The sequence below is a fragment of the Microtus pennsylvanicus genome, chromosome 2 (assembly GCF_037038515.1).
Source record: "Microtus pennsylvanicus isolate mMicPen1 chromosome 2, mMicPen1.hap1, whole genome shotgun sequence".
Classification (NCBI taxonomy): domain Eukaryota; kingdom Metazoa; phylum Chordata; class Mammalia; order Rodentia; family Cricetidae; genus Microtus; species Microtus pennsylvanicus.
The window spans coordinates 124,817,637-124,836,454 of NC_134580.1; the positions used below are offsets into that span (position 1 = coordinate 124,817,637).

Sequence of the window (18,818 nt, forward strand, 5' to 3'; positions counted from 1 at the left end):
GAGGGGCAGATTTGTTCTCATTCCTAATAATCTAAATCACAGAAGTCCCGGCTTGACTCTGAAGTGGGCTGCGGGAAGCAGACAGTTCCCAGGACACCCTTGGGTGCTGCTTACTTATCTTGCACAATTAACCAAAAGAACGGGGGGGGGGGAATGAAAATCATTGAGCCTTCTCTCTCCTTTCAACCTTCTTCTCCCAAGAAAATCCAGACAGTCAGACAATACAGTGCGTTTTCAAGTTTTCCTGGCAGGGGGGCAGCCCCTTTAATAGAATGAAATAATAATAAACCAATTTATATACCGATATAAGACCAGGATCGTGAGTGCCATTGTGTAATTTTCCACTTGACTTTTCATTATCTACCTGAACAAAATCAATCTATATGTATGGGATCAGCATACAATTCCAGAGATAAAAGCTGAATAAATGCGCTTTGCATATCCTGCAGATAAAAGACACAGTGCCTGGTGCCTTCTTCTGCAGGAGATGCATTTATTAAATAAATTGTTGTGTCAAGGAAAGAGCCAGACAACGTGGTATATCTTCAGTGTTGACTCCTTTGCCAGAAGTATCGATCCTGCAAATGAACGGTGGTTAATAAGTACCCTGCAGACCATATCAGGTCTTTCACCCTAGTTTGCCCAGAGTGCACTCAGGGTCAGTTTCCTTCCAACCAAACCTCCCCAAGGTGGGTGGGGGTTGGAGGAAAGACTTCCCCTGTTAAGACTGAGGACTTTAAGGGCCTCTGGAATCCTCTCCACAGGAACAAAGCACCCTGAAAATTCACACATAAAAACCTTCGCCCAGCTTGTAAAGGAAGGGGAGGTGGCAGGCTGCATGCTGGGATTGGTGTGTTTTATTTTAAGCAGGTTGGGTTTCATTTTGTATGTTCTTCACCTGGGAATGAGGAACGGTAAAAATATCTCCACACTTGCAAGGCAGAAAAGCATCACCTTGTTCCCCGACTACTCAATAGATGTTGATAGATGCTGAGTGGGGTTGGGTTTTTTTGGTAAATCCTCCTGGGTTGAGGAGCAAAAGCTCCAAAAATGGCCAGCCTGCCCTACCCTCCCAAGAGAGTCCTCCAGGAGCTTTTTCTATGCTTGTCCCTATTCACCTTTCTGAGAAGTATAAATTAACTTACAACATTGGTCAAACCAATAGAGAAAGGTTCCCCTGGTGTGGGTAAGCAGGCACCTCCCATCACAGAATGGCTCTTGAGTTGGTAGACACTTCCTGGGCATGGAAGAGGACTCCTATCTCAGGTCAGACCTTGGGTCTGATGTTAAAGATTTCTAACAATGAATCTCTCTCTCTCTCTCTCTCTCTCTCTCTCTCTCTCTCTCTCTCTCTGTCTGTCTGTCTGTCTCTGTCTGTCTCTCTCTCTGTCTGTCTGTCTCTCTCTCTCTCTCTCACACACACACACACCTCATTGTTTATTTCTCATAAGATTTGGTAAGTCTGGGGGAGATTAAATAACTTGGATAACTTCAGTTCTGCAAGGAGGTCAAATGGACACTTTCTGTTTTAAGATCTTTCCACTGACAGTTCTCATGGCCAACGCTCCCTTGTGTCTGCATTTGCGTTCAGCAAGGCACCCACCTGGGGCAGGCCCACCACCACTTGGCTCTGAGCCACCCTCATTTTGTCTCATTCCTCTGGTTAGATGCAGTAAACACTTGGGAGAGTATGCAGGGTTATCTGACTGTAGTGTCATGATGGCCTTTTGGGGACATTCTTGTGAGGGTCAAAGTTCAGCGTGGGGAGAAGCTTCTGTTCTTCCTAAGTCCCATGGTGCTCTTAGGCAAACAGTCCTGCCAGTGTCCTTCCTCTGGCTCATCTTTTTGTTCCAGTAGCTGTGAATGAGCAAATCTAGAGAAAACAAGAGTGCAGCCGGCTGAGAAGGGCCTGGGGTGAGAGCGGACAACAGGAACTCCAGCACTCTAGCAGCTGAGGGAGGAGGATCACAAACTAGAGGCTAGACCAGGCTACAGAATGAGATCTCCCCCCACCCCCACTGAGAGAGAGAGAGGAGGGGGGAGAGAGACTTTTGATTCCAGCACTTGGGAGGCAGAGACATAAGGATCTCTGAGTTCAAAGCCAACCTTGCTACCATTTACAGAGTGAGTTCCAGGGCAGTCGGGGCTACCCAGAAAAACCAAACCAAACAAACAAACAACAAAGAAAAGTACCCCTGTTCCTGGTAGAATTGTATGAAAAAGGAAAAAGGGAGAATCCTTCTGATGGCTTGTGTGAGGCTCCCTGTATCCTCACTACAGAAATGATCCCTCCTACCCTAATTCACCCAGATAAATTTTTATCAATGCTTTAATTAGCTACTTAAAATGGCACCAAAAAGAACAAGCAAAAAACAAACACATGAGTTTCACTTATTCTATAGAAAATCAAAGAGGGGTTTTATATCCCCCTGGTCTCTATTTTAAAAAATGTACTAGAACGAACAGGGGATTCCTATTTCCACAGTGCAATTTGCTCAAGCTGGACACTGTCACTGCTAAGTAATATAATAACTATCTTTGGCTGAAACAATGCTCCATGTCTGATCAGAATCCTGACCCGGAGTTGCAACACAATCCATGCTTATGAAACAAGTATTTTCAAAACAGGAAGAACTGCATCTCCTTTAAAGGTATTGTTGGTAACCACAGCAAATCTATCTTGATGCTATTTTCCAGGGAAGGAAACATAGACACTCAGAAGTCCAGTAAATATGTCTAAGTGCAGACATTCAATTAAATATGGAAGGGCAGAGAGTGGCTGATGACTTTGTCAGTTCTGGAATTTTAAGAAACCACGTGTTAGTAGTTCTGAGGCTTACAGAGCTCAGTACAGAAAAGAGAACCTAAGTAGCCATGCTGAGAGCTTGTATGTAACTCTTTGCTGGAATTAAAGCGACAGAGACAAGATAGCCAGCTGATTGTATGGTGTAATTTTTGGACCCTTTTAGAACCTGGGAAATAGTCTGATGGTGTGTCTGCCTAGGTTTAAGTGAAACTATTTTGTTGTCCAAAATAATGGCCTTATTCATCCTTTCCCAAGTGTGCATGGTATTAAAAAAAAAAAAGAACCCAAACACAGAACATGCGCACTCAACTTTGCAGCAATTCCAAACACAAGCAAGAGTGCTGAAACATGTCTCGCCTAACAGCAAAGTCTCAGCAAATCCCTTCTCAATGAGTTTGATGGAGAAATAAGAGATCAAAACAATGAGAAATCCATTTCACAGATGCAGAGCTGGAGGCTTCTGTCTATCTTGTGGCTCTTTCATAGAAGTCAAATGGGGATGCTTTTCCAGAGATGGTTTTCACTGGAAGGCAGAAGGCCGAGATTAAGTGCAACTGAGTTAAGCAAGGTCCTCTATCAGAAGTTCTCACGCACCCCCTAGAACCAGGGACTAGATAAGAATGAAATCTCCACATCTGGCTCTAGGAAATGCCAACACCAACACTTCTTCAGGACAGTAAGTTCTAGAAATGGAGCCAGAAGAGAGAAACCCTGTATCCAGAAGATGCCTAGATCTTTCCACAGTACTGAGGTGGCTTTCAAGTAATCCTGCGTCCAAAGAATAGAAAGGTAAATAAATTCTTATTTTGATAGCATACCGAATTCCTGAGTAATCTCACTGTAGAATACAATAGAGCTCAGACATGAGACACTTGTTAATTCAATCTGTTCTTACAGTCTACAAGCTGTTCAAGAAGGAAAAAAGCATAGAAATACATAAATACTTAATTTCTAAAATGATTTTTAACACATGATCCATGAAGGGCTGCTTTTATCACATTATATTACATTCTTCAATGTCTTTATTATTTAATAGTCACAGCTATGTGGGCTAGGAGAGTGGCTGGGTAATACAGCACGTGCTTAGATATAGGAGGCCTGGTTTTTAGCCTCAGCCCTTCAAAGTAAATAAACAAATAACCCAGAACCTGCGCATCCTTAATGAATTTCTTCTCTCTTGTTACCGAACACAAGAGCACATATCGCCAAGGAGAGAACATGTTTCCTTTAAGGAAAAATGAAAACAGTTGTTCTGTTCTATGCAACGCTCTTTAACAAAGCATTTACTGTACTTCCCCCAGCTGATCAGCCAGTCGCTTTACAGCCGACCCCACACTGCCCCAGAACAGCTGTGTCAGAGACATGGCTATACTGATGACGTTCACACATATCTCGGTCCTCTTTCCAGAAACTCTGAGAGAGGGCGGGGGGGGGGGTGAGGGGGGATGGGAGGAGGTGGCGATTCACAGCCCCGCACAGGATATTCAACTCTCTGCTAAGCTGGATGCGTGTTTGAGGCTGTAGACTCGAAAGGCACTGTGGTTTTCTGCAGAAATCTCCATGCCTCATCTCAACCATGACTTAAAATTTCAGGGTATTTTCTGGAGCCCAGCGCAGGGAACTGTTTTGCTCCTGAACTTATTAACGCTCCTTCACACCTTTCAAATGGTTCTTAGCGGCTGTCAATCAGCTCAGGAACACAAGGACCTCTGTCGATGTATGTGTATTTATGAAGTCACAGGATGTTGATGGAAGCACATATATGCTCTCTGCTTTCCTGGGAAACAGGGAAAAGGCATGAACACTGTGGGAAACACACTAGCTGTCTTCTCTACTTTACAAAAGGGATAAACACCCATTTCAATAATTTAAGAAGAAAGCCATACAAATGAAGAATTGCAAGCCTGGTTTTGCAGAGGACTCATGATAGATTCAAACAGTAAATACTGAGGTGAACTGTCTTCATAATTTGAGTTCCTTTTCCTTTCCAATAAATAAATAATTAAATGAAGAAGTCAGCAATGGGTGAGGGCAGACCGCTCAATAAGGACAAAAAGTAATTTCACATCTAAGAAAGGATACTTGATTTCGGAATCACAGCTACAGCTACATCTATCCTAACTAAAAAGTCACCGCAGGTCTCCCAAAGTGGGCCTGACTGATGACACGTTGGACATAGATTTTTGGTCAAGTGAAGAGAGTTTTGGAACTCTATGTTCTGTCTTGGATGGAATTAAAAAATACGGGTGATTTTCAGTGTTCATTTTGAATCCAGCTTGTTTACCTTTCCCCCTATTTTTGCTGTTCTGTGGCTCCGTGTGGATGTACAGATGGTAACATTCTCATACTGGGCACCCCGAGAAGGTCACATGCTTCGCATCAATGGCAATTAGTTCGCTTTTTAAAATGGAAAATGTCATTAAGTTCTTGAATAATTCAAGAGTGGCGGTCACAATACAGTGTCCCTTTTGGGGGTCTTTATGGTGCAAATGACAAAACAAGGCGATGCTATCAGTAAGAGTAGATCTAAGGTTTACAATGTAGCTCTATTTAGTGTGACAGGAAAATTAAATTACAGGAGGCACTCATTCATTGTCACCCGTTAACAGGCTTGGGAAAATTGTGGATCCCCGGGGGCAAATCACTGACAACGTAGGAGGGAACTGAAAATATTTCATTTTAATTGGCTGCTGTTTCCTTTGCTTGGTTTTGAAAACAACACACACACGCGATCAGCGCAACACTCTTTGGCAAAGGGTTCCGGAATCTCCCCAACTGGAACTTACGGGATCTGCCCAGGAGCCTCAGGCTGTCTTCTAGGCGCGGTGGCACAGTTCTGCACCGTTGGGGTTCCTGAAAAAAAAAAAAATAGACCGGCAAGTTTTGAGTGAAAACCAGCATCCACTGCTGCCCACGGCTGGACAGGAGTTATCGTTCTGAAACTGGGGCTGGCAATCGGACCACCAGGTCTGGGATAGCAAGGAAGGAGGAAAAAAAATAACGCACAGGCCGCTCAACTATCTTCCTCCCCAGAGAAGAAAAAGTGATATTGCTCTTTGCGACCGCGGGCTAGAGTCAAGGATCTTTGGGACCGGAGGGGGTGGGCAAGTGTCGGATGGGAGAAATTAAAATCTTCAGAGGTCACCAAGTAACATGAAAGTTTATTCTACCCACAGCCTGGCCACTGCGGGGGTCCCCAGCACCCCTCACTTAGAACCCAGGTGGACGTGGCTGCCTTGTTCTGGCTGAGACTTGGCCCAAGACTGTTTCTGAAAGCTGCTTGACCTTGGCACCTGAAGCAGAGACCAAGTTTGGTTTTCCCAGGGGCCCGAAGGACGTGGGGGAGGGGTGGAAGAGAAGTAAAGTGCCCACTGTGGGGACAGTGGAGTAGGTCTGGTCTCGCCCGGAAGGCTATCAAGGCCGACAAGGGTGGGTTCTCCACATTCTAAAACTTGGATCGCTGGGCCAAAGGTTGCGCCTCTCACCTGCCGCGATCCTGCTTCTCTCGCTCTTTTATTTTCCCGTTCTCCCCGACACTAAGCGGGCGTTTTCCTTTTCTTTTGGCCCTGTGGCGTCCCAGTGGACTGTGAGAGCCCAGAAGAGAAGCGTTCCACCTGGGCCCGCTGTCTCTCAGGAGTTTGATCTGCAGTGGTCGGCTACTTGGAAACCACCAGGGCCGCACCAGCGGCTCGGCTCGCCAATCCACAGATTCAGAGTCCTGGCCCATGCAAGTTGCGTGGCTTCTAGAGCCAGGGCCGCCTGCACGCGCCGCGCACTTCTGAACGTGCCAGAGGAGTACAGCAAGCGCTGCTCAGCTCCGAATATGAATCGGGGATGCTGAAGCAAGCCTGATTTTAGGGAAACGTGGCTTAAAGGGGGCAATTTGATATTTAAGAAAAGCTATGTTCTGGAAAAACAAAGTGTGATTTGTTATAGTGATGGACGGTTTGTACCCAGAATGGACGATATTTTCTGGTAAAATTAAAGAATCGGTCCATGGAAGTGGGGAGACGACGGGTGAGAGGGCAATTTAGACACTCTCCGTTATTTTAAAAAAATATTTCCATTTAAGCAAACACTCTGGAACTCCTGGGTACTATAATTCCAAAGGCAATTTTCTCTGCTTTTAATTTGATTTGCATTTTCCAACTCTGATAGTATTCAATTTCATGGCTGAATACACATGTAAACACTGATAGATTGTGTTTTTTGCCGCTTGCACCAAACAGAATTTCTGTCTCAGTGTCATGGGAGTTTACTGTGTGCTAAAAAATATCAGCAAGTTTCCCCTAAATTGTTTTTTCAAAGCTTAGCGTGGCCTTGCCTGGGCTTGGGAGGTGGTGAGTTGTTTAATGTGGGTCCTGGGCACCAGTATGGGGAAAGTTCAGGACAGTCACCTGGCACTCCTAATAAGACTAAAAGGTGAACGAATCCCCTTTCCACAGAGAACATTTGTAGTTTTGTCCAGAAATATTTTCAATGTTGTACCGAACTTTTCTAAACAATCTAAAAATAACAAATAAACGTGCTTCCTCCAGCAATTTCTTAATGTAGTTTTTATTTTAGCTCTACAAAGAAAAGTATTAAGAAATATTTCTAAAAGTCTTTGCAAGAACGGTTTAGCTAGCATTGACCTTTTTTGGTCAAACATACAATTAAGAGAAAGTTTATAAAATACAAGTGAGTAATTCGTTTTATTCATATCAAAAGTACATAGTGCTGCCAGTGACAATGGGAACAGAGTGTGTCAGTCGGCTGTGAACAGCAACACACCAAACACCAGTGTGAAGGCAGCCAAGTCTTTCTTCTCTGTATTGCTCAGGGTATGAACCAGGCGCTCCAGACATCATAGAAAGAAATAGTTGAGAATGATTGAACAGGTAGATAGATGGGCCCAAAACATTAAAGTTTCAAATGCCTTTTTGTAACCTCTTTGAAAACTATCCTTTATTTAAAATGAAAAGAGCAAAGAAGTTTGATGTTTTGGTTTCTCCAGGGAATCTTTATATTAAAAAGTGTTATCTAATATCAAGAGCAATTCTCTATTTTTCTAAACACAATATGTAGCTTTTTTTTTATTCCAGCCCTAGGGATTGAACTCAAGGCCTTGCCCATTTTAGTCATTTAGTCTACCAACTGAACTACACCTCAAGCCTCATCATTCACTGAAAAAAAAAATATTTACCTGCTTGCTGTTCGTTGCTGTGGAACACGCCATACTGTTAAACTACGTCTAGTTTAAACTTTAAAAACCTGTAAGTTGAAAGTGCTTTTTGTTTTATTTTTTATTAGTTATTTCACTGGCACCATTAGTGACTTCTTAGATTTAAAAGCGCTAGGAGTTTTGCATGCTGGGAAGAACTGATTTCAAACTGACGACATTTGAAGGCGCTTTTGCTTGTGGTTAGCTGATAATAGCAATTCAGGAATAGAGCCGAGGAGGTGATCTCATTGGAAAAGTACATTTTTATCCCATGAACAGAGGCTAGACAAATATGACAGGAGTTCCATTTTATTATATCAGCCTTGGAAGAGAAAGCTTCTGAACAAAAACAAACAAACAAACAAACAAAAACACCCACCAACCGCTCCAGATTAACTGTCCGAAGGTGAGGAAAACTCACACATTTAGCTTTCTGAAACATAATTATTGAGTTTTAAGTTATAATCATTCAGAGTAAGTACTAAATTTTTGTATTGCTTTGGTTGACCGGCAATTACACCTGCTTTACACAAACAGATGACAATGTATCCGCCTCACCAGAGCAATCCCTTCTGGCAAGTTTAAGGTAGAGCAGGAAGGAAAGGGCCCCTGGTGGCTGGCAATAGTGAGCATCAAACATCTCTCCCTTTTCCATTTCTAAGGGAGGAGCAAATGGGGATCTTGTTAAGGTCATTAAAATGCAATGCTCAGAGTGTGGCTTTGCCACTTTATTTGACATTCCCCATTCCCCAAATACCTGATTGGAGGACCCAAGGTTGCCTTGTAGGGGTACAATGAGGATTGTAGATATGGCACATGTGCCCCAACTTTGTTCTGCAAGGAGGTTATTAAAGACTAACCCTAAAGTCTGTTGGGTCTTGGATGGGGCAAGGGAATGAGGAGGAATGGACCTTGGGAAGTCACTTGGGAAGTCACTTGGGAAGTCCCCCTGAGTACTTTAGCCAGGTTTTGCAGAACAAAAGGTTCAAAAGAACACTTTCCTTACAGATTGGGAAGCCTGGGGTCGGTTGCCCTTTAGGAGTGATGAGCACCTTAAGATGAAGGCCTAGTGCCCGGCTGCTAGAGGGAGGGAGTTAACTAAAAATGGTATAAAGTAAAGGAAATGCAAGCAAGTTGCCCTTCAGGAGGTGTGAGAAGGAAGAGTAAGACAGAAGGGAGGGAAGAATGGGGGAGGAGGAGAGATGGGGAGGAGGAGGAAAACGAAGGAGGGAAGAAAAAGAGAAAGGGACTGGAGCTTGGGAGTTGGGGGCGGGTACTTAGATCCAGTGTCTTCCAGGGAGAAACCCTGTAGTTACTGTTAGTTGCACACCCAGAAAAGACAAAATCTAAACAGTGTTTTCCACTATCAATGAAGGAATAGGCTTGGGGTCCAGGGTTGACCTCCCTAGATAATCTTCGGCATCCTGATGACTTCAGATGAGTACCCCGAGTCTAGTTCCCAGCCAGGGCTCTATGCTGGGTGCTAGGAGCAGCTAGGACTCAGCTTGCTCAGAGCTTTGGGAAGGAATAGACTTGGGAGAGGGGCTGTGTGTGTGTGTGTGTGTGTGTGACGGGCGTGGGGGGGGGAGGTAATTGCTTGCCTGGGTGAATCAGAATGTCCTTTTTAAAGCAAAGGAATCAAGAGAGACTGGCCTTTAATTGGCAAACTCTTCTGGTGAAAGAGGGGGTATTAATTAAAACCTAAGAGGACAAAGTATAAATTGCGTACCCTTCCCTACTTGTCCATCCCATTATCAGTTCCCCAATGGAATCTTCTCTGTTTCCACTGTCTTCAAAGGTTTCCATTCATATGGATCTCATGTACCCATTTTAATCTAAGACCTCAGCTAGCCCATTTAGAGTGAGAAGTAGATTTGATTCTAGAATTTTGCTCATCTCCAAAAGCTGACCATCCCTGTCCATGGAGTTGACTTTTGAGTCCAGTCACCTAAGAGTCTTCTGAAATGTCACAGTGGAAAAGACGAAGACTGCAGAAAATCCCAGACATAGCCAGCAACATGGCCCTAAAAATAAGGCGACCTTGGTGCTGAGGCTGAGCACTATTTGGGGGAGGATAAGGGCCTCTGCCCAGTTCCATACTGTGTCACCAGGATTTGTCCAAGCAGATATTATACCCTCGCCATAAGGCATACCCACAAGCAGCCAGTGGCATACTACCTGCTGGTTCCTGGCTGACAACAGCTCCCCCCAATCCTACACCGCTTGCAGGGTCAATTCCTCCATGAAAGACATAGAGACCATGGTGCCAGGTCAGCATCCCCACCCAGGAGTCTGAGCTGGAAAGCAGGTGTTTACTAGATCTACATCTGTTTGTAAGTCCTGAGAAAGATAAGTGCTGTGGGGGGCAGGGGCTTCGCTTCTTTGTCAGCTGGGCAGGAGCGTGGGGGGAGGGGGGACCCAATGTGGGCGGTTCCTGCAATTGTCTCTGTTGTCACCTGTGTCATCAAGTCACCAGGTGCAGGTCAGGAGGAGGTCAGAAGCAAGACTGGCTTTGAACATTCCTGGACCCTGCTGTCAAGATCTCCTGGTAAGGAATAAGGCCGGCTGAGAAGCTGCAGTTCTGAAATAATTTGCCAGTGTGCATTGTTCTAAGTCCTCACGGCTGCCGGTGGTCTCTGCCCCTGGCATTTTCTTTTTTCTCTGGCATTTTGTCTTTCTAATCACAATTCAAGAACCATCTATTTAGCTGCTGAGTCGCTGTCACCTCCTTTCCTGCCTTACCCAACTGTCCCAGAGTTAGGTGCAAAGGAAATGTAGCTCAGATCTGGCTGACCTTGAAGGACCACAATCCCAGGCCAATTCCATCGTAGAAACACGACTCAACTTAACCTGGGACACTCCCATTCGAATCTCTACTAGGACAAGGGGTGGTATCTCTTCTGTTCTGCAACATGGCCTCTAAGATTTATTTTCCCTTGTGCCTTCCAATTTTCTCCTAATACTTTCGACAACCTCCTCTCCTCAGGAGACTCTGGAATTCTGGGAAGACAGGCTTCCTACTGCTTGGGAGCTGGGGGTGTCCAAGCGTAGTGACATTCTGAAGCTTTGGAAAGTTGAAAGATTATTGGGGTGAAATACAAATCATCTGTCCCAGATGGAGAGCTGAGAGGCCAGTGCTGAGGAAATCCCCAAACTCTAAGCCCCAGGAGCGTTACTGACTTCCCTCAGGGAATGACAACACATCACAGGGTAGGTGGCAAGTGGAAAGGTCCACTCAGTAGGGGTGGGACTGAAGAGACTTGTGATAAACAAGATTGGGGTGCCCTGTAGGGTAAGGGCCTATAATGATGGGACAAATGGGGGGATTCCTGCCAAGAAATGGGCTCCCTATTCTGGGAAGAAGACAAAATTTCTCAATTGGAAAGACATAGAGTGGAAACTATACTTTCTCTTAGTAGATCAGAACTGCAGGGAGGAACAGAGAGCATTGGTGAAGTCGATCTTACTTTAGAACAAGCCAAAGGTGAGGTAAACAGCGTGAGCAGAACTGTATATTTTATATAAGATGAAGCACTGTAATATATATATATATATACACACACACTTATTTTCTGCATGCGGAGATGGAATCCAGAGTCTCATACTAGGTGCACGCTCCTCACTCCTATACCATTTCTTGGTTAAAGATGCTACTTACCTCGCAGATCTCTCTATGGCCCAGGTCCTGTCCTGGCTTACGTTTCCCCCTCATTCCTTCACAGAAAATGCCACCTATTTCTCTGTTCTTTCCAATTCTCTACCCCACCCTCCTCATGCCTCTCCTCCTACCCTCCAAACACTCTAAGATTAAGTTCTATATTTTTAAGTATCGCACGCTTAATATTCATGGTTTCAAATTAAAAATTTGGTGCTTTGCCTTAAGCAAGAAAACAACAGCCAAGAGAACTCATTATACAGTTATGTCTGCTTTATAAATGTAGATCAAATTCCTAAGAAGCAAAGAAGTTCACAGACACAGATAGCTCTGTTTCGGTCTATATAGCTTATGATCTAATAATACACCCCCAAACATCTGTGTATTCTTGTGGCTTTCTTATCCTTTTCAAATAAATGAAACTGGAGGAAACTAATTTTTATATGGGGGAAGGAAATTGGTTCTGAACCACTTAAACACATGCGAGCAGAATTACAAAAGCAAAGCGACCTTTTAAAAAGCAACACATTCAGGGTTCATTCCAAACTTCCCATGTAGCCAGTAAAGCCCCAGCTCATGAAGTAAATCTAGACTTCTTTACACATTTGTGATGATGACATTTCGCTTCTAGGCTAAAAATGTTTAAGTCGAGAATACAGTGTTGCTGACAGCCTCACCTAATAGTGCTTCGGGATTTGCTAATTAGCAAAATGGAGTTAAATCCAGGTATGAATGTAACTTAATTTGTTTTGTTTCTTCTCGCACCCCTAGCTATCGGATTCATCATCTAACAATGAAATAAAATACACACACAGGCGCGTGTGCGCGCTTGCACATGCACACATACACACGGTGCTTTTTAAGGTGAGCCCAGGTGGTGTTCATGTAGATGTCACAACGATGTCTCAGTGTTGACAATAGCTGCCACTGACTTAAAATTAAGCATGACATTCCAAAGACAAGCTTAGAAAACACCTCTGCTCTCTTCACCTGCTAAGAGAGACTCTCCCGAAGAATTTGCAGAAGTTCTGGAATGGATTCCTAGAGCACAGAGCTGAGGGGGAGGGGAGAGGAGGCATCACTTCCAGTCTGGAGATAGGGACCGGGACGGGAATTACAGCTTGTAAAAGAAGCTTCCATCAGTCTCCCAGGAGACAGCCAGCTTCTACTTGGGTGTTCCCCGCTTGTTAGCCTCAGCCATAATTGGTCTTTCCTCCCATCCCACGTTGTTGGTTTTCTGTGTGTGGCTTTTGGTGTGAGCGTGTTAGGTCATCAACAAATACAATGGGAGGAGGGAGTGAGGGAGACACACATTATTGTTTTAAAGAAGAAAAGAAAAGGGATAAGAGAGTGGGCAGGAAGGCTGCGAGCAGAATGGGGAAGATGCCCCAGGATTTAGGCTTCCGAGGCAACCCCTGGAGTGACAGAGAGTATGGGAGTTTTGTCAAAAAGAACTCAGGCCTACTAGGAGCAGGAGCCCTACTGAGCTCCCTCAGGAACACATTGATTTCTTATTGTTTTTCTTTGATATGGAAGTGCCCCTCCATATCGAGGATTTCTCATTAATTTTATTTTTTATTCTAATCTGGTATTTCTGCTTGGAAAGGCATGATAAGTCCTAAAAAAAAAAAAAGCAAGCAGAAGCTCCCAGTTGGGCCAGACACAAAAGACACCTTTCTCCTTCCACATCTGATCTTCTCCTCCATTCCCCAACTCCTCCCCACAAAGAAAACCTCTCCTGGAGTGGAAGAGTGTTAAAAAAAATACAATATCTGCAGTCTAGTCTAAGGCCACTGCAGAGATAGGTGCTTTCTTAGTTCAGGAAGACTAGAGACACAACTCAGAGGTTTTTTTTTTTGCTCAAGATGAGGATAGGTAAGGTCCTGAGATTTTTGTGATACATATTTATTGTCAAAAACAAAACAACAACAAAAACCTATTAGACCCAGTAAGAAACTGGTCAGAAGAGTAATTAAAGTTGCAAACTTTTGGTGGCCTTTTCCCTTATTTTGGATTTAAATTTTTTTTTTTCACTTGAGGACTCCTGGCTGGCCTTGGTTGCTATGGTGCTGCAGCCAGGGCCGTGTCATCACCGTCTTGACACAACAGAGACACCTCAAGTTTGAACCCTTGTTATTTTGCTACCATAAGAGAATCCTGACCGGAATTGAGGCTACTGGATGGTCTCCCTTCCTTCCTTCCTTCCTTCCTTCCTTCCTTCCTTCCTTCCTTCCTTCCTTCCTTCCTTCTCCTTCCTTTCGGTTGGAAAGGGAGTCTGTCTGTTCTGTGAGACAGGTCTTGAGATCCTTGTGTGAATATTAGCCAGTCTCTCTGCAGGGCACGTCTGGGTCCACAGAAGCTGAAAGAATGGGGACCATCCTTAGCGTTCCCTTTGTTACATACTGTATTTTGCCTAGGGAGAACATAATCCGTCTGGGTCCCTGCTGTAGAGGCCCTTGCTCCTCCGGAGAGGAAGCACCCCAAACTACCACGATGGGGCGGAGGGGGTAGGGGACAACAACAATAAAAAACCTACAGTGGCTTCAGGGTACCTCCAGGTACGTCCTTTGGCAACCGCCTTCCCCAGGCCCTATTAAGCCTTATCTCTCCCCTCCCCACAGCGCCCCACTTCCACATTAAAAGGCCCCAGAGCACTACGGACTGCCTTCTCTGTATAACGCCATGAGGAGAAGGGCGATAAAGATCAGGCGTTTAAATTGGCCATTTGAAAGATTACATCTCTTCACCGAGGGTCTTTCTTTCTAAACTCTCACTGAATTGAGGGCCGTGGCTACTCCGCACCGATTCTCAAAGGCCGGACACTTTTTAATTCCGCGGTGGAGTGGGCAGGGCTAGGTGACCCGGCACCATCAAAGGCTCGAGGGAAGGCCGTGGGGCGACACTCGTCTAATGACAAGTAATTGACGGATTCGAAGCCCTGCATTACCAGCGGAATGGGGAGGCATTAATTATTTAAAAACGATTAGCCTCGCTGTGTGTCCTGCAGGCTTTCCATCTCGTTCGGGGAAGACACCCAGCCAGGCACACCAGGCGGAACCCCAGCTTGGAACGCTGCAGAGGCTTTTCAGTTGGCCTCCAGTGTCCATAAAGTGGGCCCACAGCCTGGGATGCAAGGGCAGGACCGGAGGGTGTGCCTAGATTGCTCATTTTCGGAGGTGCCCTTGTAGCATGGACCCAGAGGGTCCGGTGGACTGTTTCTGCCTACTGGATTCACTGTCCGCAGAAGGCAGTGCAACCTGGAATAGACTTCCAGTTAGGGTGGAATGTTCTGTTCACCTAGTGTGTCTCATCCTTTGTTGAAAGTCCCAGTGAAACCTAACTGGAAGTGGGTTTCTTTCAATGCCAGGCACCCAGGTGTTTACGGCAAAGATCCTGGGAGAAGGCCGGTTTAAGAAAGAATGGAGGGACTGACAAAAAGATGCCTTCCTTTTTCTTCTCCCACCTCCTACCTCCCGCTGATGGGCATAGAACCCTAAGCTTTACCTACAAGATAATCGTCTATTTCTGGTCTGCCCTCAAAAGTCTAGCATACTGTATTTTCAACAGGCTACAGTGGAAGCTAGTTTAGGAGATGTCGGCACCTTCCCGAAGGCAGCCGAAAGAAGCACTGGAGTCTAGTTTGTCTTCCAAAGTTCTGTTCTTCTACCCCTACAAGCTCAAGTGCTACACCCCGGAGCATGCTCCTGCTTTAGGGCAGCGCGACTAGGTTGTTGTAGAGCTGGGATGATAGACGACCCCGCGGCGTGCTTTGACTTTCTCTGCTGGGCCCAGCTCCTGACCCAGGGGGCTCTCTGCCGCCGCCGCCGCCGGAAAAGCCAGCGCCACTTCTTGCGGGCGAGAGCTAAAGTGACTTCCAGGAAAGGCGCTGTCCCCCCTCCCTGCACCCGTTTGGAGCTGCCTGGTCTGCCAGGATCCGGGAAGCGGCCGAGAACAGAACTCAGAGACGCACGCGCCCCGCACGCTGTGGCCTCCGCTTCTCAGGATCTTTTAGTTTCACGCACACACCGGCTGTACAACAATCTAGATTCTGAGACCGAGGCGGACTCATGCCTCCCAAACACAGCTCTCAGGAAACTAGCCGCTCTCCAACCATACAGCTGCAGGAACCAGTCCCTGTTTCTCATCGCCTCGGGAATCCACCCAGACTGCTAAACAGTTGGGAGTTTTAAACCCCTAGACTTTTTGATCTTCTAAGCCACGGTGCAGTCTCAAATCTCCCACTCCCCCGCGAAAACGCTACTTCCCAACCCCCTGGGTCTTCATTGCTGGGTGCACCTCACAGTCCTCATAGAGGCACATGAGTTCGCGCTTGACTGGGGGAAGGGAAGCATGTGGACCTGAGTGGGGGGCGGACTCCGTGCGGGGTGCCCGGGCGTGGCCCCCGAGTGGGCGCGCTCCCTACCTGTGGTGGCCTGCGGGCAGGCGGGCGTCGGAGCGTCCTGCGCTCGGAGGGAGGCGGCGGACTGCTCCTAGCCGAGGCATCCCTGCATTTATTTGAGCTCAAACCGAGCGACTGTTGACTTTAGCACACAAAGCAAAGATTTCACTGCCCGCTAGTTTAAAAATGAATATTTTACCAAGATATCGATCAGCGTTATAAAATTCAGTTAAGTACAATGGGATCCTGGAAAAAAAAAGGAATAATAAAGGAGGGGGGAGGCAATATAATATCTGTGCAAATTTGCTGAAGTGTGACGTGGCATAGAAAGTTTACCCTCCTGGAATTCGGATCTAGAATGTTTTTTTCGGTTGTTTACTGACTTTGTTTATTCACAGATCACGGTTGCTTAAACCCTGAGCAAGGAAGGCAACGGGCAACCGGAAGAAAAAAGGGGGGGTAGCCGCTGCACCCTGCAATGTGTCGAGTTGCGGGGGGGTGCATCCCTAAGCTTCTAAACTTGGAAACTAGGGGAGGGAACTGTGTGTGTTGGGGGGGGGGAGACACCAGAGAAGGGCAGAAAAGCCTCCAGGGCACAGCTCCCCGACAACCTTTTTATGTATTCGCACAGAACTATATCTTATCGGCAGGGATCAGTGGAGGGGGGCGCGCTAAGTAGTTTAAAACGACCCTCGAACAATGGGCATGCGATAAGAAACATAGCAGGTTAGGGCAGCGCTTTCAGCCTCTATTGTCCCCCACTCAGCCCCCAGCCCTGCCTCTCCGCTCCTTCGCCACGGGAGCCTTTTATGTGATAATGAAACACATTTCAGGCCGGGCTCGCGACGTGTGTGTCCTGGCCAGGCAAAGAGAAGGCCTGATTGCTGGTTGCCGGCCTGCGGGTCCCCCCCTCCTTCAATTTCTCCTCCTTGTGTTCTTCGGAACAATGTGGCTTGTTAAAAGGGGATTTTGGGAGAGTGGGGAGGGGGAGAGGCAGACACACACACACACACACACACACACACACAAATACACACAAATATACAAGCACAAGCGCAAGAGAAGGCCAGACTTGGGGAGGAGGTAAAGGGATGAACCAGGTGTCTCAGAGATCTTGGGCTGAGTTTCTTGTGGGACAGACAGGCGGTCTAGGTTGTAATAGTTAGGAATAGCCAGATGTCAGCTCTAAGCAGTAGCCGGAGGTTAGAAACACTTCTGATGTCTGCTTGAGTTTTTAAACAACGAAAACTGTTTTTGCTTCCCATGGGAATGGCCCCAAAGTCAGACTGGAGGGAAAAAAAATGCTGTTTCCTTCCCTAGCCCAGGCACCTTGCTGGACAGGAGATGCAAGCCCCTTTGAGGTTCCCTTTGCAAGGCCCAGTCCCACTAGAGTTGGTTACCTGTCAATCTGGAGCATCTGGAGAGAGATGGGACAATTGATAAGATTTTATTTTTTGGGGGGGGAGGTCTTTGTATTTCCCCAGAGACTCACAAAATACCCATTCAGCCCCTTGGGCCACAATTCTGGCTTTTCTATCTGAACTTCTGAGCTAATAGAGCTTTGTCAGGGCCACAAGGGTTAGCTAGTAGAAGGGGACACCATTCTAGAGACTTGGAGATCTCACTACTTTTGGAGTCATTTGGTAATAAGCTGCTCAAGGTGCCCTTCACTGCCTCCCCATCCTTCCATACTGCTTTATAAAAGGGGATTTGGAGATTACCCTAAACTGGGCACCTAAAACCAGTTCCAGAACAATATTCAAAATGTTTCCTCACATCAGGTGGCTCATAATTTCCAGGCTAGCAAGGTTTCCCAACACCAGGATAACACCTGCGAAAGGAGAGGGTGAGACAAGCTGGTGTGTGTGTGTGTGTGTGTGTGTGTGTGTGTGTGTGTGTGTGTATTTGTGTTTGGTTGGGGGTGTCACAGGCTAGAGATGGTGATCTCAATTCCACAGGAAGGTAAAGGGGGTTGTATGCCAGATGTTGTCAAATGCTGCACCAAGAGGTTGTAAATCCAGTCTAGGCACACTAAGGAGAAAAAAAAAACACCAGCAAACATATGTAAAATTCTGTCTTTCTCCTAGCATGGCCAGTCCCAGGGGCTTCGGCAGCAGCCCATTTTCCAGTAACTCAGGTGGAAAATTAGGATAGGTGCACTCAGGGCGGTTTTTTTGGTTTTTTCTTTTGTTTTGTTTTTTGGTTCTGACTTTACAAATAACACCATTGGACTTTTACTTGGGCTCAGTGGCACAGGTCTGTAATCCTAGCACTGGGGAGGCAGAGGCAGGAAGATGACCAAAACCGGGTCTTCATAATGAGTTTCAGGACAACCAGAGCTACATAGGAGACCTTGTCTTCAATCTCTGCACCTTAATACAAAAAAAAAAAAATGTCGATTTGAGTAAAGATGCCGGATGGTCCATCAGAGACTTAAGTGTTTTGCCATGTTTAGTAATATAAACCTCAAAATTTAAAAGGTAATCATGAACAGTTTGTTTACTAATGTCGTTACTGCATTATTTAGGGACTGTATTCCATTCACTCTGAACATGCATTTTAGGAGGCAAGATGGGGGTGTGGCTAGGTGAACAAGCAGGGGGAATGGGAGACTTTCCTAGGACTCAGCAGTGGTGCTTACAGGAAAATCCATTCAACTTTGATATTTAAATAAAATGTTAGGTAAACAGAAACACTGACCTCCAGTCTTCCATAAAAGCCCCGCAACAAACTCCCACCTCCTTCCCATTCTCTT

General features: G+C 45.9%; 1 long non-coding RNA gene across 1 annotated transcript; it reads right to left on the minus strand.

Annotated features, from left to right (window-relative positions):
* Nucleotides 1-209: 209 nt before the first annotated feature.
* LOC142845099 (uncharacterized) lies at nt 210-16,291 on the minus strand. Its single transcript, XR_012909804.1, has 4 exons — nt 16,088-16,291; nt 5,593-5,659; nt 1,604-1,873; nt 210-578 (listed from the first exon to the last, which is right to left on the minus strand). It is a non-coding gene; the product is annotated as an uncharacterized LOC142845099 (long non-coding RNA).
* Between the last annotated feature and the right edge of the window lie 2,527 nt (nt 16,292-18,818).